The sequence below is a fragment of the Agelaius tricolor genome, unplaced genomic scaffold (assembly GCF_023055355.1).
Source record: "Agelaius tricolor isolate 1412-34295 unplaced genomic scaffold, bAgeTri1.0.p SCAF_65, whole genome shotgun sequence".
In the NCBI taxonomy this organism is placed as follows: Eukaryota; Metazoa; Chordata; class Aves; order Passeriformes; family Icteridae; genus Agelaius; species Agelaius tricolor.
In genome coordinates, this window is record NW_027269325.1 from 813,755 (window position 1) to 840,320 (window position 26,566).

The 26,566-nt window shown below is 48.4% G+C and overlaps 1 protein-coding gene and 1 pseudogene across 1 annotated transcript in view; one reads left to right on the forward strand and one right to left on the reverse strand.

Moving 5' to 3' along the window:
• Positions 1-26,566, forward strand: part of LOC139605362 (zinc finger protein 551-like) — a 484,882-nt gene that overhangs the window by 214,655 nt on the left and 243,661 nt on the right. The window lies entirely within an intron of this gene.
• Positions 3,067-20,144, reverse strand: LOC139605356 (serine/threonine-protein kinase PAK 3-like; annotated as a pseudogene).

Here is a 26,566-nt window from a genome sequence, read left to right on the forward strand (position 1 = left end):
CAAGAATTCTTCTCTTGGGGCTTTAGGTGTCCTGTTGCTGTTATCTCTGGGCAAAGAATTTCTTGATTATTCCATCCCTTTCTTGAGCTAGTTAAAAAAGTATCTTACATCGCATAGCTTCTATTTTACATAATGTTATAACCTAAAACTATATTTACCACTGAAATAATTACCAATATTTTTTTATTTGGAGGTACTTAGGAATAAAAAGAGGATGTATCAGCATTGGAAGGAGGGTCAGGTCTCTAAGGAAGTATTCAAGAAGGCTGCTGGAGCATGCAGAAAATAAAATAGGGAGGCCAAAGCTCATTTTGAACTTAGAATGGCAACTTCTGTAAAGGATAATAAAAACTGTTTTTACAAATACCTTAATGCTAGAAGGAAGGGTAAGACCAGCCTTTGTTCTTTATTGGACAAGGGAGGGAACTTAGCATCTGCAGATGAGGAGAAGGCAGAAGTGCTTAATGCCTACTTTGCCTCAGTTTTTAGTGGGAAGATGACTTGCCCTCAAGACACCGGCCCGCCTGGAATGGTTGATGGTGTCAGGGAGCAGAATGGTCCCCCCATTATCCAAGAAGAGGCAGTCAAAGAACCACTGAAATGCTTGGATGTTCATAAATCTATGGGACCAGACGGGATCCAGCCCAGGGTAATGAGAGAGCTGGCAAATGAGCTTGCCAAGCCAGTCTCCATCATTTACCAACAGTCCTGGCTCACTGGTGAGGTTCCGGATGACTGGAAGCTGCCCAATGTGACACCCATTCACAACAAGGGTGCAAAGGAGGATCCTGGTAATTATAGACCAGTCAGCCTGACCTCGGTACCTGGCAAGATAATGGAACAGTTTATATTAAGTGCCATCACACAGAATTTACAGTATGGCCAGGGTATCAGACCCAGTCAGCATGGCTTTAGGAGAGGTAGGTCATGTTTGACCAACCTGGTCACCTTTTATGACCAGGTAACCCGCCTAGTGGATGCAGGGAAGGCAGTAGATGTTGTTTATTTGGATTTCAGCAAGGCCTTTGGCACTGTCTCCCACAGCACACTCCTAGACAAGCTGGCAGCCCGTGGCTTGGACAGGAGCACTCTTTGCTGGGTTAGGAACTGGCTGGATGGCTGGGCCCAGAAAGTGGTGGTGAATGGTGCTGCATCCAGCTGGGGCCAGTCACCAGTGGTGTCCCTCAGGGCTCTGTGCTGGGGCCAGTTCTGTTTAATATTTTTATTGATGATATGGATGAGGGCTTAGAGTCTTTCATTAGCAAATTTGCAGATGACACTAAGCTGGGAGCATGTGTCGATCTGTCAGAGGGACGGAGGGCTTTGCAGAGGGACTTGGAATGGTTGGATGGATGGGCAGAATCAATTGGGATGAAGTTCAAAAAGTCCAAGTCCTGCACTTTGGCCACAATAACCCCCTGCAACATTATAGGCTGGGGATGGTGTGGCTGGACAGTGCTCAGGAGGAAAGGGACCTGGGCGTGCTGGTTGACAGTTGGCTGAACATGAGCCAGCAGTGTGCCCAGGTGGCCAAGAAGGCCAATGGCATCCTGGCTAGTATCAGGAATAGTGTGGCCAGCAGGAGCAGGGAGGTCATTCTTCCCCTGTACTTGGCACTGGTGAGGCCACACCTTGAGTATTGCATCCAGTTCTGGGCCCCTCAGTTTAGGAGGGACGTTGAGATGCTTGAGCGTGTCCAAAGGAGAGCAACGAGGCTGCTGAGGGGCTTGGAACACAAGCCGTATGAAGAACGACTGAGGGAGCTGGGGTTGTTCAGCCTGGAGAAAAGGAGACTCAGAGGTGACCTTATCATTCTCTTCAGCGTCCTGAAGGGTGACTGTGGTGAGCTGGGGCTTGGTCTCTTTCTCCGGGCAGCAACAGAACAAGAGGACACAGTCTCAAGCTCCGCCAAGGGAGATACAGGCTAGAATTAAGGAGGAAGTTTTTCACAGAAAGAGTGATCAAATACTGGAATCATCTACCCAGGGAGGTGGTGGAGTCACCATCCCTCGATGTGTTTAAAAAAAGACTGGATGTGGACTTGGTGCCATGATCTAGTTGAGGTGTTAGAACATGGGTTGGACTCGATGATCTTGAAGGTCTCTTCCAATCTAGAAATTCTGTGATTCTGTGAATATAGCCGGACGGGACGTACATGAGCTTGTCTGGCCTTTGCTGCTTGACCAAATAGCAGCAACTGTGGAATTTTACCCCAGAGACACTTTTGGCTGGCTGGATGCTGCAGCTGGGCACTTGGAGGCAAGTCCAGGCATGCAGGAGTTCAGGTTTACCTTTGGTGGAGAAGCTTTAAGGCGAGGTGAAGGAAAGGAGTTGGTTCTGATGGAGGGTTTCGATCCAGAGCTTTATTCCTTGCCCACAGGCCTCTGAATCCATCAACGGCTCCAGGAGAACTCCCAACCGCATGGTTTGCTCGCCCTTTTACCCGGGGGAGAGGGCGAGGGAAGGAACACGGGGGACCACCAGGCAGGTACAGGGCGGGGAAGTCTCAAGGGACAGAGGACACCTGGATGGCCCAATGTCCTTCCAGGAGGGGAGGGCATCTTTTGAATTCTGCCAATCACTCGCCGCCCTTCTGGAATGCCAGGATTGACAGACAGCGCTCAGCAGGGGTCAGGGTGTGGAAAGGAGGGATGATTGACACACCTGGCAGGGAATTATCAGGGAGGAACCTGGGGTATCTGAGGCAAACCATGACATCACACCGCAACATACCACACTACTGAAAAAAATACAGTACTACTGACTAAGATAACATAACACATATAGTATATTAATTTTTATATATATATATATGTTCATTTTAATATCTGTGAAGAGCCTATCCTGTAATATGTACTTTTCATAACACCAAAGAAGCCATTTGCACCTTTAATAGACAGCTGACAACTCAGAAGGAAATGCTCAGCTTGTTCACAGGGTGAGAAAGAAAGGATTCTTCCAGATGAGTTAAAGTTTCAGAAACTTTATTTCTTTACAATCCTACTCTATAATTCTGTAGGGTGGTATTTGCAGAAAAATGGACAGGCACTAAATGAACCAGCCTAACCTCTGGAGCTAACTAAACTAACTAACCTTCTAGAACTAGGTCAGGTTTTTAATAAAGCTGCATTCAACTTTGTGGATAAAAAGGTGAAGCAGAAGAGTTGCTGACAGACAAAGGGGTAGCAACCCAAATAAAATGACCCTTACAGCATCTACCAATTAGATTAAGGAAAAGATGCATGCTTGCCTCAGGACAAAATAGAGCTACCAGTCAAGAGATGCTGGACAAAGTGCAGCAACCAACCAAACAATGCATGTCTATAGAAACCTATAGGATAGGAACTAATTATAAACTATGCTTAGAAGCACAATAAACGGCTTGTCCTTGATTCACATTGAATTGTGCAGTCTTTTGTCTTTTCTCCACATACTCCTACTCTAAATCCTACTCTACAGTCCTACTCTAAATCCTACTCTAAGATGGCTATGGAGAAAATGGTCCTGATATGATTATAGCACTGTTTGCTTCTCCATCCTCCTCTTCATTGAGATGATGAGTGGTCTCAGGGTGGATGCAGCCTCAGCTGATGTTACAAATGGATGCTGTTCACAAAAAAACCCCAAAACCCAAAAACAAATACAAAAACAAAAAAAAGAAAACAAACAAATTAAAAACCAAACCAAACCAACCAAACAAACAACAAACAACAAAAAGACAAAGAACAGTGAAGAGTGAACCATTATTTTCCAAGCTCAGTGCTTCACAGGCTCAATCGGGATTGCTCTGGGTCCTAAAAAGACCCAGAAAGAGGAGCAATGGCACCATCTGCTACCCAGCAGTCATGTGCAGGACCCTGCCATCACAGGCAAACCTGGCCCAGAATCCCACTCATCCATTTATTCAGGTTTCTTTATCTTGTTGGGATCTTTGCCCTGCCAGTGCTCTAGAAATGGTGCTTTCTGTCCCTGGGTTATCTTCCTTTCAGGAAACTCCAATGACTCACATAGGTCCCTGTCTTTGAAAGACAGGCACTGTGCTAATTCCCACAGGGACAGAAAGCAATGTCTACCTTTCCATGCCCTGCCCCTCGTGTGCTGGATGGCACCTTCCTTCCCAGCAGGGCCAGCCCAGTGGCACTGGGTCCTGCAGTTCCCTCTCTGCCACACAACCTGGCAGTAACCCTGGCGCAGTTCCCGTCTGCTTGAGCGTGCCAGGCAGCAGATGGGGCTGGGACAAGTCCCTCCCAGCTGTCCCTGTTTGCGTGCCAGAAACCTCCAAGGGTGGGCTGGGGGGCACAAACCAGGGCCCCTCAGAGGCTCACAGTGAGCCCCCACAGCCCCTCCTGCCACAGCCAAATCTCTGACTGCTCAGCTGGGACTGGCTTCCTTGGGTTTCTCCACCACCATTTCATGTCTCTGTACCCTGCATTGCTCTGCTTCAATTCTTTTGCCATTAGATAAAACTGAACACTCCACCAAATTAGAAAAGAGGGCAACAGAAACAGTCAGAGGACAGAGCACCTCTCCGCTCAGGAAATGCGGAGAAGAGGGGGAGTTATTCAGTTTTGTGAAGAATAGGCCCCAGGGAGACTTTATTGCCACTTTCCAAGACTTCAGAGTAGCTTTGAAGAAAGTGGGGGACATCTTTAACAGGGTCGGTTACAATAGGATATGGACAAATATTTTTAAACACAAAGGGCATCAAATCAGAGTAGGTCTAAGGAAGAAAGAACTTGTTTACGCGGAGCATGGTGCCACCCTGGCACAGCTTGCCCCAAGAGCTTGTAGGTGCCCCATCCCTGCAACCATTCCAGCTCTGATGGCAAAGGGCTCTGAGCAACCTGATCTCTTTAAAGATGTCCCTGCTCATTGCAGGACACTTGCACCACAGGACCTTTACAGGGCCCTGCCAGCCCAGCCCAGTCTAGGATTCCTCACTGTTTTCATTTGAAGAGCACCAAGAGTGGAGGTGAGGAGGAAGGGGGCTCATCTGATGCCTTGGACTTGAGTGGAGGAGGAGCCCGGCCCTCAGACCCTGTTTCACCTGCAGCCCCTTCACATTTTACCTGCAGGAGCTCCTTGGCAGACCAGCGCCGCGCCTCGTCTCTCTGCAGGCAGCAGCTCAGGAAGTCACGCAGGCAAGATGAGAATAGGTTGGGCTGCTGCAGCTTTTGTCTTCCTCCTGTGGCTATCAGGAGTTGAGGCTGGGGAAAAAGGAGACACCAGGCTACACCTGCTTCTTTCCTATCTGTAACTGTTCTCCTGGGTCCCATTGATTAAGCTCCACTCTGCAGTGGCAATTTCTGCCCTGGCAGAGACCCAGAGATGACTTTCCTTTACCAACCAAAAACCCAAACTCCAATGCAGCCACAGCTTTTCCCACAGATCATCCCACAGATCTTGCCTTGGCAGCTGATTTCATTGACTGACCTGGTTAGTGGGAACTACATCACCACAAGCACATTTCCTTCCCTGAAGATTCATACCAGCTTGAGAGGCTTTTTGGAAGAAGGACTTTGCTATACTAACTCTACTATATCCAAGGGTTAGTACATGGAAAAGTATCTCTGCAGTGCTTCTTGGTCCCTTAAGAGCAGCTGCCATAAAACAAAACTAATCAAGCTTTTTGCTTTGTTCTTGAAAACAATGGGAATTGGAAGGAAAGAAAGGAAATCCACCAGGTGCTCCTCAGGTAAGGAAACAAACATTTGGAATCTCATCTTCAACACAGACACATTAAGATGCATGCACAAATGTACTGGGATGAAAACGCCTCCTTGGACACACAGGAGCCACCTGCAGCTCTGTCTCTCAGCAGCCTGAAAATTTCTGCTTTCCTTACATGGAAAAGAAAAACTTTTCATGGTCAAATCAGAAGGAGAGGTTCCATCCCTACGGTCACCCTCTACTCATTTGGCTATTCAAGTCAATGCATTAATGGTAGGCCCATCCCAGAAAGTGCCAGGAAACAAATGGGAGGTTTTGGCAGGCTCTCCACATCACCAGGCTCTGGCTTGGTGACGTGCAGAATGTGGCTTAGGCTAGGAGAGAAACACGATCACTGAGTGTTTCAGCAGCACTGCACAAGAAGCAGAAGAGACTCTGTGGCCTTTACACCCTCATGCCCCAGTTTGAAGCATGTTTCCCAGTGAGAAGAAACTGCACAGTGGGGTAAGTTCCTCTCTAAAAACCAGGCCTTAGCAACTTTCTTGTGTTTGGGCTTCTTCATTTCTGGAAATGTAACACCAGTTCTGAGAGGCTTGCCTTGTGGTTTTAGGGGCATCTTCACAGACAGACAAGTGGGAACAACTTGAAACCCAAAGCAAATGTTGCCTGAGAAGAGCTGGGGAGTGTTTGCCTGTGGTGAGGCTTGAGCTGTCTGGCAATCCCTTTCCATGATGTGCAGAAACATCCAGCTGCTCCCCAGAGCTCAGTCCCTCTGGGCACGCCGGCCTCTGGAAACACCTGACGATCCCAGCCTTTCTCCTGCTCAAGAGCATCTAACCTAAGCTGAGCTCCAGTTTCTTCAGCAAGGCCAAGGATGCTCACTTCCATGCAGCTGACAGTGTCCATGGAGCTCAGCAGGTCTTTCTGATACTCCTCAGGCCAAGGAATTACAGTGTAGATTGGCAAGACATTGGCTGATCGTTATCCAGTGTGGTTTGTGTGGAACCAAGCTCTAACATGCTGACAAGTCAGAGGGAGAGAGCTCATTCTGCTTTTGCAAGATGGTATTTAGAAACATAGGACACCAACTTGGAACTATTCAAACCTCAACTTGCAGAATCCATCTCAAATAGACAAAAATATGAATGGCAAGAGGCCTTGGAGTCTCCATAAAAATGCCCACCACTGTAATGATAACTCTGTGCTTGTGGCACTGAAATAGATGGTGACCAAAGAGACTTTGCTATTATCCTCTTTAACCCAAAGGAGAATTTCAAATCCAGAAATGGCAATGCACTCCCCTTGTGTACAAATAATTTATGTGGCTTTCTTTCCTTTTCCCACATCACCAGAGGTGACAAAGAGGGTTTTATCCTGACTCTCAGCTGAGCTCAGCAACTGGCCATGGTGGGGAGCTGGAGTCCTCCCTGTCATTAGAACTGTGCAGGCCAGGGATGGCCCTGCTCCTGTGGTAAAGAAACACAGCACCGGTGTCAACTGCCCACGTTGGATCCCAGCCCAGGCACCTGCCTGCAAGCTCATCAACTTGTTAAAGTACCAAGAAACAGCCAAGGGTTTGGCAAACAATTCAAACTGCACTCGGAGAAAAACACATCCTAAACTTATCCAGGCCACCCACACACATGCCTGAACCATGTACAGATGACTTGAAAGCCTGAAAGTTTCGAAGACCCACAGCATTTGGAAAAGATGCTAGAGAATGGAAGAGAAGAGCTGTGTTTAAAAAATGAGAAAGCAAGCAGAACCGCTTGGGCATTGCTTTGGTAGTAGGTTTTTTCTCTTTTCCTTTTTGTTTACTTTTCTTTTTCCTTTTTTTCTTATGTTTTCTATAAAATTGAAACTGGGAAGGTCTGACCTCCATTTCTCAGGATATTTATCACATGTCTACCCTCTCCACTGAAAAATTCTTGTCCTTCAGAAACAGAGTTCCAACATTGTTCAAAAAACAAGTGAGAAATGTCAGGCATGGCTGGAGGCCAAAATGGCAGGTTTCTGAACTGGTTAGGTTTCTGAACTGCCACTTCCCTTTCTGATACAACCAAAGCTACAGCAGATGCTGATGTGTTGCAGGGGCATTTTTAGAAGGAGACCTTGGTGGAAGTGGTGCCAGCAGATGGCAATGGGATTTTGTCCAATGGCACACAGAACATGGGACAGGTGAGAAAGACAGTGGGATCGGTGAGTATTTGCACCTTACCAAGACAGGAGTTGCATTCCAGTGAGGAACTTCTCGTTCCACCATTTCGATGCCCACGATTCCCAAAGACCATATGTCCACTTTGGGGCCATATGGTTGACCTGTCACCACTTCAGGCGCCAGCCACCCAGGAGTGCCGGCCACGCAGCTCCGTCTGCCCTGCTCAGGGGTGAGCTGAGCAAAGAGGCCAAAGTCAGCTGTGGAGAAAACAACAAACCATGAAAGCCAGCTCCAATTAGGAAACCAAGCAAAAGAATTCCCCACTCTCAGGCTAAGAATGTGCTGTTGAATCTCCTGGAGAACTGCGCACGCTCGATTTCCTTGGGGCTTTAGCCAAGGGAGTATGGAATTGGCCGCTTCCAAAAAAACCCAGGTTTCTTAACGCTGCTCACAGCAGTGGACTTTATGCCCCTGAAGCTTTAGATTGTAGCTCCCTCTGTCTGGAAGGGACACACACAGAGCAACGCCACTCTTGACTGCTTGTGGTTCCTTATACCTCTGTGCACGTTGCAACGGTGCCTTCAGCTCGCAGCAGGGGTCCCTGCACTGCCACCAGCACCATTTCTGGGGAGCTGGCAGTCACTCCAAGCAGCCCCACACCCACATCCCTGGAACGCTGCACCTGACCAAGAATATACTGACCCAGCTTGACAGAGCCGTCGGTTTTGAGAAGGATGTTGCAGCTCTTCACATCTTGGTGGATGACGTGGTTTGAGTGCAGAAAATGCAGTCCTTGCAGGCACTGAGCGAGAAAACAGAAACAGGAGGGCAAAAATGAGTGATGTGATTTCATCACACAAGAAAGGAAACAAAGAATCTAAAAGATTCCCTCTCCAGGGGAATGGGGAGTAATGGCAGAACAGTAATGGCCACTGAGAGGAAGAGCTTGCTGCTCCAACACTTGCAGAGCAGGACCTTTCTAAGGAAAGGCACGTCAGCTTTTGAAAGAGCAACAGCACCTGCTGTTGTAGGCTGTGCCCTGCAAACCAGCCAGGATGACTCCTGCTGCAGTGGATGTGCTTTTTCCATGCAGAGGACAAAGGAGGGGTTTTGAAAGGAAAAGTCCCTCCCCTTTGGTGTGAAGCGGATCACTTTTGGGTGGGAGGCTGCATGACAAAGATTTTCTTGCTGGCCTCAGCACAGGCTTGGAAGTATCCCACCAGTCACTTTCCGGGAGCAAAGAGCATTTTGGCTGCACTACTATCCTTTTCAGCTGAGGACTGTGAGACATGAGTCTTTTTTCTTTGCTGATCATTTCAAATCCTGCCACCAGCACCTTTGCTTTTACAGGCAAGGAATGCAGTGAAGACAGACTCCAGGCAAACATTTAGAGAGGCAAGGTGGAGAACAGCAAATACAAATACAAGAGACAGAGCGAGAATACAACAGCAGGAGATAAGAGTACTGGCACTGAGTACAGGGAGTGCAGGGGCACTGGCAGGCCTTTCACTTGAGATGCTTTTACTTGCCCATAGAATAGCAGCAACACAGAAACAAAGCTTGGCACAGGAAATCACTCCAGCTCTGAGCCCCTGTTTCCCAGACAATCCTGCCCAAGCCCTTGGAAACACGGATGGGATTGCTGACCTCCCGACTGATGGCTGCCATCTCATCTTCAGACAGGTAGGTCTTGCTGATGACATTGCTCAGAGTGCCTCCATCCATGTACTCCATAACCAGCCAGAGTTCCTCACCCACAAGGTAGCTGAAAGAAGGAAACAAGGGCGTGGAGATGAATGTACATGGCTAGGTTGCTGTGTGGAAAAGACGGGTTGATTCTTCTTTTCAGGTCCCTTTGAGACAAAGACAAAATAAAGGAATAGACATTCCCTCTTGGCTGTGCATTGTTTGCCATCTGTGCAGTCTCAAGGAGAAAGGCACAGCTGTGAAAAAGGAGATGTCTTAGATGGGCAGCAAGCAAAATGTGCAGTTTAGTAACAGCCCAGATAAAAAACCTGTCACGCATGGTGTTTCTGGAAAAAAGCACCTAGTCTTCCTGGCATGCATAGCAATGGAAAACAGTGGCAACAATCCAACGGAAATCCTTGTTAGTTTACCTGGACCTAAGAAGACACTTGAAAAAAATCAAGCTCCAAAACAAAGTGGTGGCTGTGAATATAGAGATCATTGATTTAGTAAGACACGACTCATCCGGGTTTTTGAACAATTTTCAAATACCATGTGCCAGCGAAGACTCATGCAGACAAAATGCAATCTCTTCCCATCCACTGGAGATGAAAAGAGCAGTTATAATTAGCCAATAATTACAGCTCTATTTTCTGCCAGTGACCAAAGTGGGATTTTACCTTGCATGTTTGCAATATGTGAACAAACATTCATGGGACAAAAGCACAACTCACCTGTCTAAACAATTGACCAGGTTGGGATTCTTATTCACCTTCATGACCATGAGTTCATTGACTTTTAGTTCCTTCTTCCTCAGTCCTTGAAGATGTATTTTCTTTATGACCACCTAAAATGACATTGAAAATCAGTAACTTGAGAGGTTGGTGGCACGAGACCACAAGGCACATGGAGCGAGTGATTTCGCAATGACACAGCTGAGCTGTGCCAAACTGCCTTGTGATTAGGCACTGCAGTAATTAGGAACTGATGTTCCAACAGCCCATTTCTCTGCTCCCTTGGGAGCCAGTTACAGGACACGTGGGGCCACTGACATTTTGCCTTGACCACTTGGTAACAGCGGTGTCTCAGTTATCAACCACAAAGCTCTGACCACACTCTCTGCTGCTTTGTTTGCGACTCAGAAGAAGCAATCCATGCCTTAAAACTCTGTGGATACATCTTGGGCTATGGGCAGGGCTTAGGGCTTTCAGGGACGCCTTGCAGATCTCTCCCTGTGTGCAGTTCCCAAGTGCAGCAGGTGGCTAAGGAACCACCAGTAACTTTCAGATGTATTTGCTGGCAGCCAGAAATGAGACTTCAGGACTCTGAAGCTGTAGCCCCAAAGAGCAGTGAGGTGCTCGAAGGCACCACCTTTGTTTCAGCAATGGAGAGCGAGTGAGCGCGTCCTTCTCTGAAAGGAGCCGCTGCCCTCCGTGCCTTCCTTCTGGCAGCTGAGGAGGACAAAGTCCCAAATGCATTTTGCGGGCTGGCACCAGTCTGTGCTTCTTGTGCCTTTTCAGCACAGCTCTGCCCAAAGCTCCAGCCACAGCTCACACCAGAGGGGAAAGCCCTCGAGTGCAGCAGAATCTGCAGGTGCTGTTGACAGTTACCTCTCCTCCTGTGGCAGTGTCGAGTGCTTTACAAACATCTCCAAAAGTCCTAGAAACAAAACAGAAGCAGAGAAAGGAGAAGCCATTTAGATCTTGCAGTGAAAGCCAGCCCACGCAGGAGATCTGTGCTGTAAATACCTAAGACCTGCAGGACACTGGAAGCATGGAGATGTCTTTGACAATGCCTTCTGAGCACACTTAGAAATTCTGATCAGCACTGACAATCTAAGCCCAGTGTTTGAACACATTTGCAGCTTGTCTGACTTCACACTTGATACCTATTCCACCAGCAAAACACCTGATGCATAGTTTGGTAAAATTAACATTGCTTGGACTCACCCACTGCCAATATTTTCCAGTTCAATGTATTTTATAATAGGATTTTCCATCTTTGCCATTCTCCCTGAGGGAAACAAAATGCAAGATGTTCGCTTTAAAGCAGAGATCCCAGCTTCTAGGAGATACAAAAGGCAGCCCCACTGTCTGGGGCTCTGAGCCCTCCCTTTGTGGACAGCTGGCTAACAACAACAGGAACAGGAACTGGAACAACAAGAAAAGAACAGCAGGTCCACAGCACAAGTGGCTGGCACAGAGACTGATTTCTAGCATCCTTTGAAGTGAGAGACCTCTTGACAGCAGACACACAGGGAAGCACAGGGAGATACATTCAGAGACTGAGACCAGAAGAGAACACCTACCAAGGCAAGTAAGTTTGTCATCTAGAAACATTAAGGAGAGCTGGAACTAACAGTGCCTTTGTTTTCTTGGGAATAAACACTGTGAGATTTAGAAAAGGTTTCCTACTTGCTAAGATTAAATGCACCTGGACATCTAGAATCAATTCCTCTGAACAGATGTCAAGTTCAGAACAGGAGGAATTATTGCCAAGTGTTCCCATCTTTTCCAGCTTGCAGCAGTTTGCCAGAAGAATGCCTCTGCGTTTGTAAACCAGAGCAGCTCATGCTAGAAGCAATCCCGACAGGGCTTTCAGCGTCAGGACCCTCACCCTTTATGAGCAGGCTGAGCTCAAAGACGCCCTTGCCCGTGCCCCGCGTGAAGAACCACGCCGCTTCTCTCCACCCCGACAGCGCGGATCAGTCGCTCCCATTGCACTCGCCCTCTCGGCACCGCACACGTCCCCATCTTCCCAACTCGGCACGGCGGGCATGGGCACAGAGGACAGCAGTGCTCCTCAGGCGCCCTGTGACACAGAGAGCTGCCCAGAGGAGATGCTGACCCTCTTGTGAGTCCGGGCCGTGCGACGCAGCAGCCGGCCCAGAGAAGGGGCTGCTGCCTCAGGCAGCTCCGCGCTGCAGCAGCCGGGCAGCAGCGGGACCCTCCCAGCTAAGGAAGGCTCCAGCCTCTGCACTCCCACCAGCCCTCAGGGGCAGGGCAGCGACCACAACAAGGCTGGCAAAGCCCAAGCATGAGCACTGACAGGCACTGACTGGAAGAAGCCAGAGTGAGCCTGAGCCCTGTACAAGCTGTTGCCCCCATTCAGGACACAACAGGATGGGCTTTGAGATCAGCCACACCGAGGCGCAGATCAGTGCCCTTTTTGTCCCAACAGGTGATGGTAGACACAGAATCCACTGGGCTCTCTTCTCAACCCTACCAGATCTTCTCTGAGAGCACAGCACTGGCAGCTGTTAAGGGCAAGAAGCAGATTCATTGGGTTGTGCTGCAGAATCACAAAGGGCTTGATGTGTTCTCCTAGAGACTGATCTCAGCAGAGCTTCTGCCAGTGGCTAGGACTCAAGCAGTCACAGCCTTCTGCTGATCCAGGAACAATCCCTGCTTCTGCCTTCGGCAGAGAGGGAAGCCCAGGCAAACTCCAGCCAGTCTAAGCTGCCCTCAGAGGCAGCAGGAACACCCAGAGCTCTCTCTTGCTGCCTCGGAGCAACGCCAGCACTTCTGTGACACTAAACTGAGGAGAACCCTTTGGCACAGCTATGCTGACACGTGCACACAATACACTGTCCCTCAGATAAGAAAGATACCAGACGCACTCAGTTGCTCCAGGGAGTCACCCGCCATCTCCTGTTGCTGAGCAGCAGCTGGGTCAGCACGGGAGGTGAACCAAGTGCTCAGGCTCCACTTCTTCAGCTGGAGAGCAAAGGCTCCTTGGGATGGCACTGCTGCTTCTGCAGCAGCTTCAGTGTCAGAGTCGGTGTAGGTCTGAGACAAGAAATGAGTTTATGTCAGGAAGGTGTGGCACAGATTGCCCTGAAATGCAAGAGAGATTGCCATTTGAAATGCAAGCCCTTAGGAAGCTGCTGTCAGCCACATGCAGAGCTCTTCAACTGGATTGCTTTGGATGCCACTTGTGAAACCAAATGGTCAAAACCAAAGGCTGGTTTTACTCGAGGTCATAGCCAGTTTCTTGTTCTAAAGGATGACTGCAGCAACGACCCCTCCACTTCCTCCCAAAGACTCCTTTCCCCCTCCTAGGTCTGCAGATACATTTGCAGCTCCTCATTCTAATGTTCTACCTCCTGCCATGAAATTCTCTTTTTCTGCACCTTCCTCGGGACGTGCTCATCCTGCAGCATCTCTGGATGGTTCAGTTCCTGGGCCTCATGCCAGCCTCGGGGCTCTTGGTTGCCCATCATTTGCTGGAACTCTCTGCAGGCTGCCAGGTAGGATGGCAACACTTCCACCTCAAGTCAAACAGAACAAAGCAGTCAGAGACTACAGCTTGTCCCCGTCAGCCAGGAGTCATCGACTGGGAAGAAAGTAAAGAAAAGGACAGGAGCAGATTCACAAGGGATACAGACAGCTTGTAGCTCGTATTCCAGATCTATGTGAGTGACCATGTTCACCTGCAAAAACACCTCAAGAAACAAGGTCACCTGGAAGAAGCCAGCAGGAGTTCATTCGGATGAGTGCTGGCTAAATGGCCAAGGGAGTAATGCCACTGTCTAGAGCATCAGCTGAGATTCAGCAGACCAGGAAGTGCCCTTCAGAGCAGCTCTGACAGAGGCCTCATCAGGATGGCCTCAGAGGCATCACCCACCCCCTGCTGCTCTGCACTGGAAAGGCAAGGAGGGCAGAAACCACCCCTTGGGTGACTGCAGTGGCTATTGCTGTTTCACTCACTTGCTTTTCTAGAGCCTTTTGTTCCTGAAGGAGGCGATTAATTTTCTCTTTGATGATTTTAATTTTTTCGTCTAGCCTCTTCTTCCTTGCCTTGATCCTAGCCTCAGTTTCCTGCAGCTGTGCCTGCACCTGTTCATCAATTTTCTGTAAACAACAACGGAAAGGACTCTCATGAGTGGAGTGGCTGCCATTCCTTCCTTCACCTGTTTTTGTTGATTGCCCCTCTGCATAGGGAGATTCTTCTCCTCTTGGATGTCTTCATTCCTCCTCTTTGCTGCCATGATGTCACTCTGAGCTTCAGGCAGCTCTGCTTGTGGCTCTGCCTTGATGTTCTGTACACACAAAAGCAGAGCAAGTGACTGAGAGCTGCCATCAAGATCAGCTTTTCCCTCTTTTAGCCTCAAAATCACATTTATTCAGCCCCTTCTTTCTGCTTCCCTCCCCAGCTCTGCTTCCACTGTAACCATCCTGTCCTGGTGCTGGTCTCTGCAGATTCCAAGGCTCTGTCCTTTCAGTGCCTGTGGGACTTCCTGGCCTCCTCAGTCCCAGGAGCTCTGGTTTATGCCCCTCTTCCTGCCCTTCCCTCTGTCCCCTGGCCAGTCAGGCTTACCTGGCCATTCTCCTGTGGCTCTTCCACCTGCTGCCTGAGCTGCTCTTCCTGCTCTCGGGCAGGGAACAGCTCTCCCTGAATCTGGCATGGCATCTCAGATAAGGCAGTCTGCTCCTGCTCTTTCTCTAGAAGCACCTGCACAGAAAGCAAGAGAAGATGGGTTTCACCTTCCCGTACGACCTTTGTGGGCCAAGACTCAAAGACTGCTGGGCTCACACGCTCCCAAAGCACTGTGCTGCTGCTCTGCTGGGTCCTTCTCTGCCCGTGGGGAGGCACAGATTCCAAAGTGACCCTGGCCCTACAATCAGGGGCCATCTGGGGCTGAAGCTCCAACAGCCTCTCAGGCAGCTGACAGGGAAGGTGTGGCATTTCTCAAGGGTCTGGTGAGGGCCTCCCTCTGCTTCTGCCATGTCCTCTTTGTCTTTCAGTGGTGACTGACACCCCGCCCTGTCCCACAGCTCCATCCTGGCCCTGCAGGTGGCTTCCTGGGTGAGCTCACTCCTTGTGAGAGACACTTCTGGAGTTCACATTCCCTTCAGGCCTGCACCAGCATTCCTCCTTCCTGACATCTACACTCTTGTTAGAAAATGGGGTCATTCAGGAGATAAGGATGCATGCAAAGATCTCTGATGGAAGTCAGAGAACCTCTATGGCCATCTCAGTATATGGAGGAGGACCAAGGTGTTTCTTCTCCCTCTTTTGTCAACTGAGAATTCTGACCAGCAGTAACAGAGTTTCTCATAAGGCCCCATTAACAAATGCACTTACACAGCCCTGGGGATGCCAGCGAAGGAAACCATGTGTCATGTAATGCATGTATGGGCAAAGTCACCAGACCCCAACTACAGCATGGGATAGTTCCACTCCCTTAGGACATGCAAAAATTTAAAGGGTAAAAAGAAGGCTTCAGGTCAGAAAAGGCTGGAGTAGGGAAACATGAGGGGAAAAAACAACCATCTCTGGAGGGGGAAACATCTCTGCCTGCTCAGGATCAGTCAATGGAACTTGTCTCTACTCCTCTCCTGAAGGGATGCCTTTAGGTGAGCTTTGCATCTTCCACTGCTTTGGAGCAGAGCCAGGAAGATTCAAATAGATAGATAGACAGACAGATCTCACTTTTATAATCTCTCTTTACTGTACTGTGGTATTTACATTCTTTGAACACAGAGAGATATAATTCTCTCTCCTAGGTTTTTTTTAAGGGGAGGTAGTGAGAAACTTAAGAGAAGAAGAGAAAACAATTATTATCTCTACTTGCTGTTCTTGTTGTTTAGTACATGTAGAATGTGTTCTGTGATTGTTTACTGAAAGTGATTTGTTAATTGGATTTTAGTGATAGCTGTTTAGCTTGATTAGCCAATTAGATAAAAGCTGTGTCATGACTGTCTGGAGACAGTCACAAGTTTTTCTTTAGTAGCTTTTTAGTATAGTATCTCTTTAGTATAGTTTTAATATAGTACTAGTGTGATATAACATAGCTTAAGAAAGCATTTGTTTAACCTTCTAAATCACAGAGTCAAAGCACATTATTCACCACCTGGGGGTCACCCTGAATCAATACTGTCCTTTCTGTCGCTACACACATCAACACTCGGTAGCAGTGCCCCGATCTGCAGCCATCCTGAACTTGCTCTCCTGTTGCTTCAGTAACCCACACTCTTGGGGAATCTGGAGCGTGTGGGTCCTTATGGAATGCAATCAGACCCAGAGCGTTGCACTGGGAACTGCACTCTTTGTGCATCTGTGCTCGGGCAAGTTCTTCTCTTGGACTCGAGCACACTGATGGTGCTAAAGTGGCTGGAATCAGAAATGCAGCCCAGCCCCCCCCAGCTCCTCTAATCTCTGAGCACCAGCTGGAATGCAAGGGCATTGATTTCCTGCTCAATTCCCAAATACAACACACACTGATTCCCTGGGCTGCCAAAAGACACGGGAGCCGTTAACCTGAAAGTGATGTGTTTCCGCCAGTGCTGGAAAAGGGCAGGAAAGATTGAGAAAAAGCTCCCTTGCTCCCTGGAGAAGGAGAAATTACACAAGGCTTCTCCTCCTAGCAAACAAACAAACAAATAAACAAACAAAATATGAAAGTGTTACCTACTCCAGTGTCTAAAGCACTTGGATGCAGTGAAGGGATGTTTGGCAGGGAAACAGCCCTTGTGCTGAGCATTGGATCTATGGATCTAAGGCAGGGATCTATGGAAGTCTGCCTGAAGGTCCCTCATGAGCCCCCATTGTCCAGGCTAAAGCTCCCTCAGCACCTCCTCGCTGGCCTTGTGCTGCACCCCCTTGCCCAGCTCCCCTGTCCTTCTGTGCACGCGCTGCAGCCCCTCAAGGACTTTCTGCTTCCCAGGGCCCACAGCTGCACCCAGCACTGCAGCGGTGGCCGCAGCGCTGCCCAGCACAGGCCACGCTCGCTGCCCTGCTCCTGCTGCCCCCCTGCTGCTGACACGGCCACCGTGCCCTGGCCCTTCTTGGCCCCCTGGCCACACGCTGCCTCATCTTCAGCGGCTCAAGGCCGCCAGCCCTGCGTCCTTTTGGCCCACGCAGCTCCCCAGCCACAAAGGTGCCCATTTCACTTCAGATACAGCAGGCATCATTGCAAGGTGTACATGCTAGATTTAGCATTACAAGACAGCAGTCAGGGACTTGCAGCTTTGCTCCCACTCTAGGCTCCAATGCAGTTTTCAAAGCAAACTACACAATAGAAGGTATCAACAGACACATGCAGCATCTGGTTTTTGCCTCAGAAGAAGGGTTCAGAACTACTCACTTTGTTTCTTTTGCCACACTAGACAAGAATGGCCCCCCCAGCTTCATGGACAACACAGTCATCTCCTTGCAGCTTATCAAAGACCAAGAAACAGGCAGACTCAGAGCACCTATCTGCTCTGCTACTGGCTGCTCTGCCTGAAGAGGCAGAAGAGCAACCTGACAACAAAGGCACCAAAATCCCTGACTTCAAGCAGCAGCTCTACATCCCCAGCGTGTCTCTGAAATAGTCCCAAGTAAGCACACCCAAGAAGTTTGTGGGGACAAAGCACCACAAAGAGCTTGTGTGGTCAGATCAGCATTTTTTTGTGCCTGCAGCTACTTGGCCAGTCTGTGCAGGGGGACAGGTCCCTCCATGCCACAGTGTCCCCTGTGTATCTGACAAGGCTGAGCACAGTGTCTTTGACATGCTCCCTGCTCTGGGATCAGGCAGCATTCATGCTCCAGGCTGGCCCCTGTCCAAATGCCAGGAAGCTGCTGCCTAAGCATGACAGATCAAAGCCCATTGTCCAGCTGTCACAGGCTGGGGGCAATCACCAGGTCCTGGCAGGACTCCAGCACTCAGCATCCTCAGCCAGCAACAGCAAGTGCCGGCTGGTCAGAAACTTGCAGCTCTGCCTTGCACCAAAGACAGCAGCACACACAACTGGCACTTACTGGCTCAGAATGGTCAGGCTGTGGTGTGACCACAGCTGGAGGCTGGCACTCATCCACCTCATTTGCCTCCTCTTTGGCCTCCTCTCCATGAGCAGAGGGAGCCAGAGGAGAGACTGCTGTTGGTTCTGTGATCTGTGGACAGACAGCAGTGTGAGGGACAGAAAGTTACCTATAATTTATAACCTCATTTCTATTCAGCACTTTATTCTATTCGGCTCTATTTCTACAACCAGCTGTACTAAGGACAAATCAGAAACTTTTATAACAATGGGATTCTAAGTCACTGTGACTGAATTTAAATGGGCTAATTCAACAGAATTGCTAATAGTTCTGAATTAGACATTATGTCCTGGCTACTATCAAGAAGCAACATTCTCTCTGCAAAATGAGCTTTTCATTCCTTGAAAGTTCTGAAATGGAATATCAGGAAAAAGCCAGCAATGCCTTTGTTATTGCTGCTGCAGACATGGAAATGGATTTTCTTTCAGCCTACCCAGCTGGCCCTCTACACTCTGCGGCCACAGGCCAAGCTCACAGCTTGCTCTCCAATTCTTAAGCACCAGGAACATGAAATGTTCCTTTCTCACTCACCTCAGGATCAGCACCTCTGAATACACGGATCATGTGATCTGGAGTGGGCAAGGGAAAATGAACAAGGGCTGTGAGAAAACTGCCTGGGCTGCTGAATCCCACAGAAGAGAAGAAGTCAACCCAAACAGAGAGTATTTTTCTTTATCAACATCCCTTCACGTGACATACTTCTTTCACACAGCCAGCAAGAGATCAGGACAATAATCTTGGTTGTGCCTACACTTTGGCCTGTTTAGCCAGTAAATGAATACAAACGTGATCAAGAAAATGCAAATTGTTCTTCAACACTCCATGCTTCTGTTCTGTTCAACAGATAAAGCAGCTCTTGTTCTCTTGTCTTTCAGGTACTTTTTTAAAAAACAGAAGTTGCATGCACTAATTCCCATTAAGTTGCTGAAAACAGTCACCCAGAAAAGCTTCCCCAAAATCCCCCTGAGCTGTGGCAGTTCTACTGTGAAACAGCACAGCAGCAGCTCCAGGGCTCAGGAGCAGACACTCACGGCTTTAGAGTTTGCACTTCACTGCAAAGGGAATCACTATTTTAGCACTCAGTCAAGGGTCAAAATAGACAGTCAAATCTTTTCATTACAAAATTTAGAATAAAAGAAGCTGTCCCTCAGTTCTGGGGAGAACTACAAAGTCTTTAGAAGGCCTTCTGAGAAGGCCTCCCAGTCTGCATTTTGGAAGTTGTCCTGCTTGATCCAGCAAACTGAGGAAATGACAGACTCTGCTGCCACAGACTCTCCCGTGGAGGGAACAGAAGCCCTGCAGGTTCCCTTGCAAATGCTGCCCCTGTGGCTACAGGCACCCCCTTTTTAGCTGAACGCCCTGACAGGAGCTTTACCAAACCACTGGCATCCTAATGCTCTTTCTCTTTCAAAATCAACCCAGTCACTAAGAAAGAGCAGGAAGACATGCAAAAGCCAGGTTAGCTTACACCCTAACCTAAATAGAGTTGAAACCTCTACTTACTTGCCAGGCTAGTCATGAAATAGGCGGAATAAACAGTGCCATACATGGTGCAAACTGCAGCAGCGAGTTGCTCAATCATTGTAGCACTGTTGTTCAAGTTTACCCCAACACTACAAAAGCCAAGACTCCTGTCAGTGTGCAGCTACACACTGACAAAGGCCACAATCAGGAGGATGCTCCTGATCTCAGCAAGCCCTAGGGCTGCTCTGGCACTGAGGCCTTCCGTGCAACAAGGCAACCTTCTGATGTCACCACGACGATGTGGCAACCATGCCCTGATATCACAAAGCAAAGTATGACAAAGCAAAGCATCACAAAGCATGTTAGTCTGTGAATTTATGCAAAGCAAAACCAACCTTCCCTACAGCAAACACAAAATGGCCTCGGAAGTTCTCCTCTGACACAAAGCAGCACAAACTCCCCCCATGGGCCAAACCCTGTTGTTGAAGGGATCCAAGAGGAACTCCAAGAGTGCCCCAAGCACCTACAGCCTGTACCCCAAGTGAGCATTCAGATGGGACCCAAGCAAAGGAAACCAGACCAAGAAAATGGCCCAAAGCATTGTACAGAACCAGGAGAGAAAGCACTATTGGCATAGCAGCTGAAGTAATTCCTAACCAATCACCCCATATATCTGCATGTTTATTGGATGTTCCCAGGGCTGCTGTGTATGTACATCTCTTCCCCTGCTCTGCCTTTCTTCCCCTTTGGCAGCAGTGGAACTGGCAGCATCTGCCCGCCAGCAGCAGCTGCTCCAAGCTGGGAACGCGGCTGGCGGTGCTGATTTCCAGAGGCTCCTGTGTCCCAGGGAAGCCAAGGCAGGAGCAGTTGAACGGCGCTGGCGCTGCTGCTGCTCTGTGCCAGAGAGCCCCGGCTGGGCAGGGCACGGTGCCCACTGCGCTGCGGGCTCCTTCTCCTGCCAGAGCTGGGCACACCTGGGAGCAAGGCATGGCAACCTTTGGGCAAACCAAGGGGTTTCTGGGGCTGCACTGCTCTGCACACACCCAGCTCACCTGCAGCACAGAACCTTGGTCCCCCAAAAGGTAAACAAGATGGAAACAGCTGGAAAAGATCTCATTTCAACCATTCTTTATGCTTCCCTGAAACATGCACACCCACGTGTGTGTATCCATGGAACTAAGACATTCCTTTCATTACTTTTATTCATTACTTTGCTCAAACTCACAGGCTAAACATTCTCACAAAGTATTTGACATGTTTAAATCACTTCCCCAAAATTACTGACATTTAGAGTAGGGGTCTCTTGAGGGTCTCTGCTGGTCATGTGGTGAACATCCCATTCCTCAAATTCTCCTTCCATGGTTAAGAGCCTTCTTCTCCTTGAATGCATTGCAGCTACCTCCTCAGTAGGCCCACTGTCTTTATTCTCAAGGCTAAGATATCCACTTGCACACATTAACCACTGGTGTGAGGGAAGGTATGACTCAGCACCGCCTGTTAAAGCTTAACAAGTTCACAATTTGTTGCAGGTAAACACTTCCCCAACGTCTCTCCTTCCTTCTCTGGGAATCAAACACAAGCATTTTGTGAGCACTGAGCCCAAGGCCGCCTCCAACCCTCCTGTCACCCACCAGCCCTTCTCTCTTCACAAACAGCAGGTCCAGCAGTGCCTTCCCTCACTGGCTCAGTCACCAGCTGTGTCAGAAGTTCTCTGTCACACACTCCAGGAACATCCTGGGCTGTTTGCTCTCCGCTGCACTCTGTTGCCAGCAGACATCCCCACCCTGTTCCATAGCCCTTGCAGAACCCTGCACCTGCTATCCCGGGGCACCTGGGAAGGGGAGGCAGTCACGGAAGAGATGCACCAGCTGCACCGGGCAGGAACCAAAACCCTCTCGCGGCACAGCTGCTGGCCTGTCTCTGGCACAGCTCCGGCTGGCCCACTCCTCATGGGCTTTTGGCTGGAAATGCAATTGCACTTTCTGCCTCATGTAGAAATACCAGGGCTGCACAAACAACGGCCAGCAGGCCACATCCCAAAGGCACTGCAGCATGGAGTTGAGAAGGAAGAAGACCCTTCCCCAATTCCTAACCATACCAAAAAATACCACCATAATTGGGACTTTTGTCTTCTAGCAAACGGTACTGAGCACTTTTGTCAGATGAGACAAAGCACATGACAAGCTTTACATGTCTCTTCCTCAGGAAAATCTTCCTGGAAGACATGACCAGTGCCACAGATTGTTTCCTTTCCCTACAAATGCTCTAGGATAAAAAATGTCGACTTCTGCATTGTGCTGAACACAACTTCTCTAGAGGGGTTTCCACAAAAATGGAGAGACAAAAAGACACCCATTGGTTGCAGCTCAGACGATGCAGTGCAGTGGCAAGGGCAGTGTTGTGGAGGCTGGGAGAGGGCCAAGTTTCTGCTGCCTGACTTGGGACAAGTAAATTCAACCAGGGCTTTTTTTCCATCTGAGTGGAGTCTTTTTCAGATGGGTGTTTTGATGAGAAATCTCAGTCTGGATGCAAGATGCCATTCCACAAAGATGCAGTTCTCATCCATGGGCTTTGGCCTGGCTGAATCATGGTTTTCTTACCCTCAAACAGTACCAAGTTTGAGTAGTAAGGAGCAAGGCAATTTCTGAGCAACTTCAGTCAACAATGTGGAATGTCTGATGGTGGTGTCTGAATGTCAATGTGGTGTCTGAATGTGGACTTTTTGTCTTGATATTCCTGTCCTTCATGTAACTTGCTTGATGGACAGCATGTGTGGTTTATTTCCCCCTGTGCTGCAATCAGCATTTAAGACAGGAATTTGCTCCTTGCTGTCTCTTCATGCCACTGGCAGAGCTACTTGTACCTGTTCTCCTCTGATAACAGAGGGGATTTATTTAGCTCTGTCCTGCTCAGCAGAGGCAGGAAAGTGACCACATGCCTCAGTAGCACAGCTAGCATCTTCCTGTGCTCATGGAAGAGACAGGTTGATCAGGAGAATTGTTCCCAGTGGGGTTGTTAAGCTGTGCATCTAGTCTCTAGGGAAGCAAATGAAATGTGAGTGTAGTTCTGGCATGTCAGGCTTCTGTTTTTATCTCTGTTACTGATTTTTCTGAATCCTTCAAATATGGCCCTGTTTATCTGTTCAGATGCATCTGAGCTGCTTTTCCAGATTGTCATGCCTGGTTGTAGAGACACTTCTCCAGAGTGATGAGTTTCCTTATTCTAAGACACACACGTCCCATATGAGGAGGCATTTAAACTTGGAAGTAGTGTCTCTCTTTCTCCACAAAGCAATGTGACCTGTGTGCCCTGGCAGCCATCTGAAGATAGATCAGATGCATCTCATCCTTGGTTTTCCTGAGTGAGCAGTGCTGAGAATGTCACTTGCAGATTGTCTGCCATAATGATTGTCATGAGGTCCACGTTGTTCTTCAGAGCCTCATGGTTTTCCAGCTTGAAATCACATAATTGAGAAAACTGCTCAAGATGTTTTGCTCACAATTAACTGAAGGTATTGTCTGTGGCTGCAGCTCTCTCCACAGAGAGCAGCAGGCACAACTTTCCCAGGCATTGTCCTGGGGAAGGTTGTGAAAAGATCAGAGAAAAGAATGAGAAACAATTCTTATCTGCACTTGCTGCACCTCTTGTTGTGAACATGTGGAATGTGTTATGGAGATTTGTTTACCAAAGGGTAGTTTCTTAATTGGCCACTTAATTAGTCAATTGGATTCAATTGACTAATCTGGTCTGTCTGTATCTGACTGTCTGTAAGGGTGATGAGTTTCAGTACAGTATAGTATAGTATAGTATAGTATAGTATAGTATAGTATAGTATAGTATAGTATAGTATAGTATAGTATAGTACAGTATAATAAAGTGATTGATCAGCCTCAGCCTTCTGGAATCATGGAGGCAATGCTAATTATTTCCTTGATGGGGATGCCATGCTATGATAATTATCACCACCAGGTCCTCATTTGGTTTTATTTTCCAGGGTGAAATCTCCCTCTGATGGCCACCTCCTACACCGTGCAAAAGCTCAGGTCACGTCACCTCCAGCTGTGGAAGAAACGGAGCTGCTCCAGAAGCTTTACCATCTCCTGGAAGCCAAGGGGTTTCAGACAAGGATGGAAGGAGTGGAACTCCTCCAAGACCTGTGCAGAACAAACCCCCAGCTCATCTCCACTAACATTGTCCAAGTATGTAGGGTATCTTCACTGCTCCTTTCCTTTAGCTCCTTTCCTAAGCCTGTAGCAGCAAAGTTAATTCAGTGTGTCTTGGCACTCCGTCCTGGCTGTTTGGGACATGCTGGTCCCTCTTACCCAGACAAATGTAATTCAGGTCCAGGCTTCAGGACAAGTTATTTCAGTCCAGCTGTATTTGTCTGGCAGGTGCCTATTGATGCTGTTGATCAGATGATGGCAGAATTTTCTGCTGGTGTAACTGCTGCTCTCTCCTGCTCTCAGTTGGGTGAAGTGAAGGGGATCCAGCCCCTGAAAGCATGGCAATTGTTCTCTAGACCAAAAATGGGTTTGCATAGGGAAGAGAGGTATCAGGCTTGGTTGATTTAAACCCAGTTGTTTTTTTTTAAAGAATACTTCTGTAAACTCCATCTTGTCTTACACAGGCACAGCTCTGGCTACTCATTTCCATCCTTGTTCCTATTCCTCTTGGTAAAGACAGTGCTCACCCTTCTTGGGGGTCTTTTTTTCTCTTTGGAAAAGGAGGAAAACAGCGAAGGACTCATCTCTGCCTTCTCCTCCCAGTAGCTGCTTTTTCCCTTTTTCCAGGAAAAGGTGCCTGACAATGAGGCTGTCAAAGGACTGAACCTGCTCTAATGAGAGCTGTACAGCACATGACATTTCAGAAGTCCACCTGTTACTTAGAGAAATGGTCTGGATCGTGGAAGAGTTGATCAGAGCCCTGCTCTTCTCCAGACACAGGCTCTGAGACAAACAAAAGAAAACACAGATCTCCTCCAGCCATAGTTTTGGCAAAATCATAACTGCCCTCAGTACTTGAGGCAACTGTATAGAAAACCGGGCATTGTAAACATCTGCTTCCATTCAAAGCAAAGGTACTCTTTAGCATTAATAGATGGAATTGATTTAATGATTTAGAGATGGAGAGAAATGCCATAGGAACTATTGTGTCCCCAGCCAAACCTCCTAAAAACAGAAGAAAATCTTTCAACCAGCATGAGGTTGGGCCACCATTCCAGTGAGTGGCCCACAGGAAAACAGTGCAATTGTGCAAGCGAGTGCTGACCTGAGAGAAAGGATCACTTTCATCTTTGACATTGCTGACTGCTACAGCCACTCTTCAAACAAGGACATTTGAATCCAGCTTTCATGTTGCTTGTTCTCTTCACAGATTTTTGATTATTTTGTCCTGAGAATATCTGACAGCCACAAGAAAGTGAAGCAGAGGGCGCTGGACGTGCTGGCTGAAATCACAGGAGCCCTGAAAGATGCCCTGAACCCGGTGATCATTGGTTTGGTGGAAGGAATAACAAAGAACCTGAATTCAAAGGATGCCAGGGTTCGTGGGGCAGCTGTGAAAGCACTGGAAGAATCCATTGCTCATTTGGGTAAGGCTGAGCCCTGGCAGGGACTCTCCTCAACTTCGTCTCTGTCTCTCCTGCACAAGAGAGCACTGAGTGCCTTGACAGCTGCTCTTGTCTGTGGAACACTCCAGCTGACACCCACCAGAAGCTGTGCAGCTGCAGTCCTTATGCACCATCCCCAACAGGCTGGAATGTGATCAGCATTTCCCAACAGTCCCAGGAGCCCTTGGCTCTGTGCTGCTTGTCTGAAGAGCAAGTCCTGGGCTACAGCTTTGCTGCAGTTCAGAGGCAAAGGGGGTTTGGAGTTTGCTTAGGCCCTGTCTGACTTCCCAAATGAACAGCTTTGCTGTTGGCATGAAGGGACACTGACCCATCAGAGCTTCTGCAGAGCAGCCACCTGCAAGGCTCTACATTAGAGGCATCAGCTGCCTATTTTCCACTTTTCTTCTTTGTCTTCTATTTTCAAAGGGGAACTTATGATTTTCCAAGTTCATTTCTTTAGAACAAACAGGTATAAACCCAGCTGTCAATGATGCCTGGTTCCACATGTTGTTTTGCATGGAGCAAGATGGCCACAGCAATTAACTACATAGGCAAGGGCTGCTCTCAATTCCTCTGCCACACAGATTTATGTCAGCTCTGAGAATGCTGCACTGGGGAAATATGCCTGGAAAAAGGAGTGTTGAAGAGGCAGGTCTTCAAGGGGAGATTCCACTTTCTCCTCCCCAGTTGCTCTGTGAACTCAGGAACTGCCTGACTCAGTGCCTTTCTGTGACCCAAGTATGGGCTTCTTCCTTTTTGCTCTGGGATGCAAAACCTTTTCACTGCTTCCATGTGACTGAACTTTTGAGGTCCCTGACGTGAAATGTTTTAACACAGCTCCTGCTACAGCAGACAAGTTTGCATTTACAAATGTGAAAGGAGAGCTTTTCTTTTGGAATTTAAAACCCTGCCAAGGAGGCTGGAAGGAATGAAGAAAAGGATTCAAAAATCCACAGAAATGTACTTGATTTTATAAAATGGGGTTGGCCCTGCCCTTTGCTTCCCCACTGTCCTTTCTCCTATGACTTGAGAAAAGTGAGCAGAACCATGTGTTTCCCTTGTAGATCAAGTGTCACTGCTGAAAGAGTTCAGCTACCAATGGAATCACCTGAGTGGCCAAGCTCTGCTGGATGTCACCGAGCGTATCACAGGTATGGCCTCCCCTTCTAAGCCAA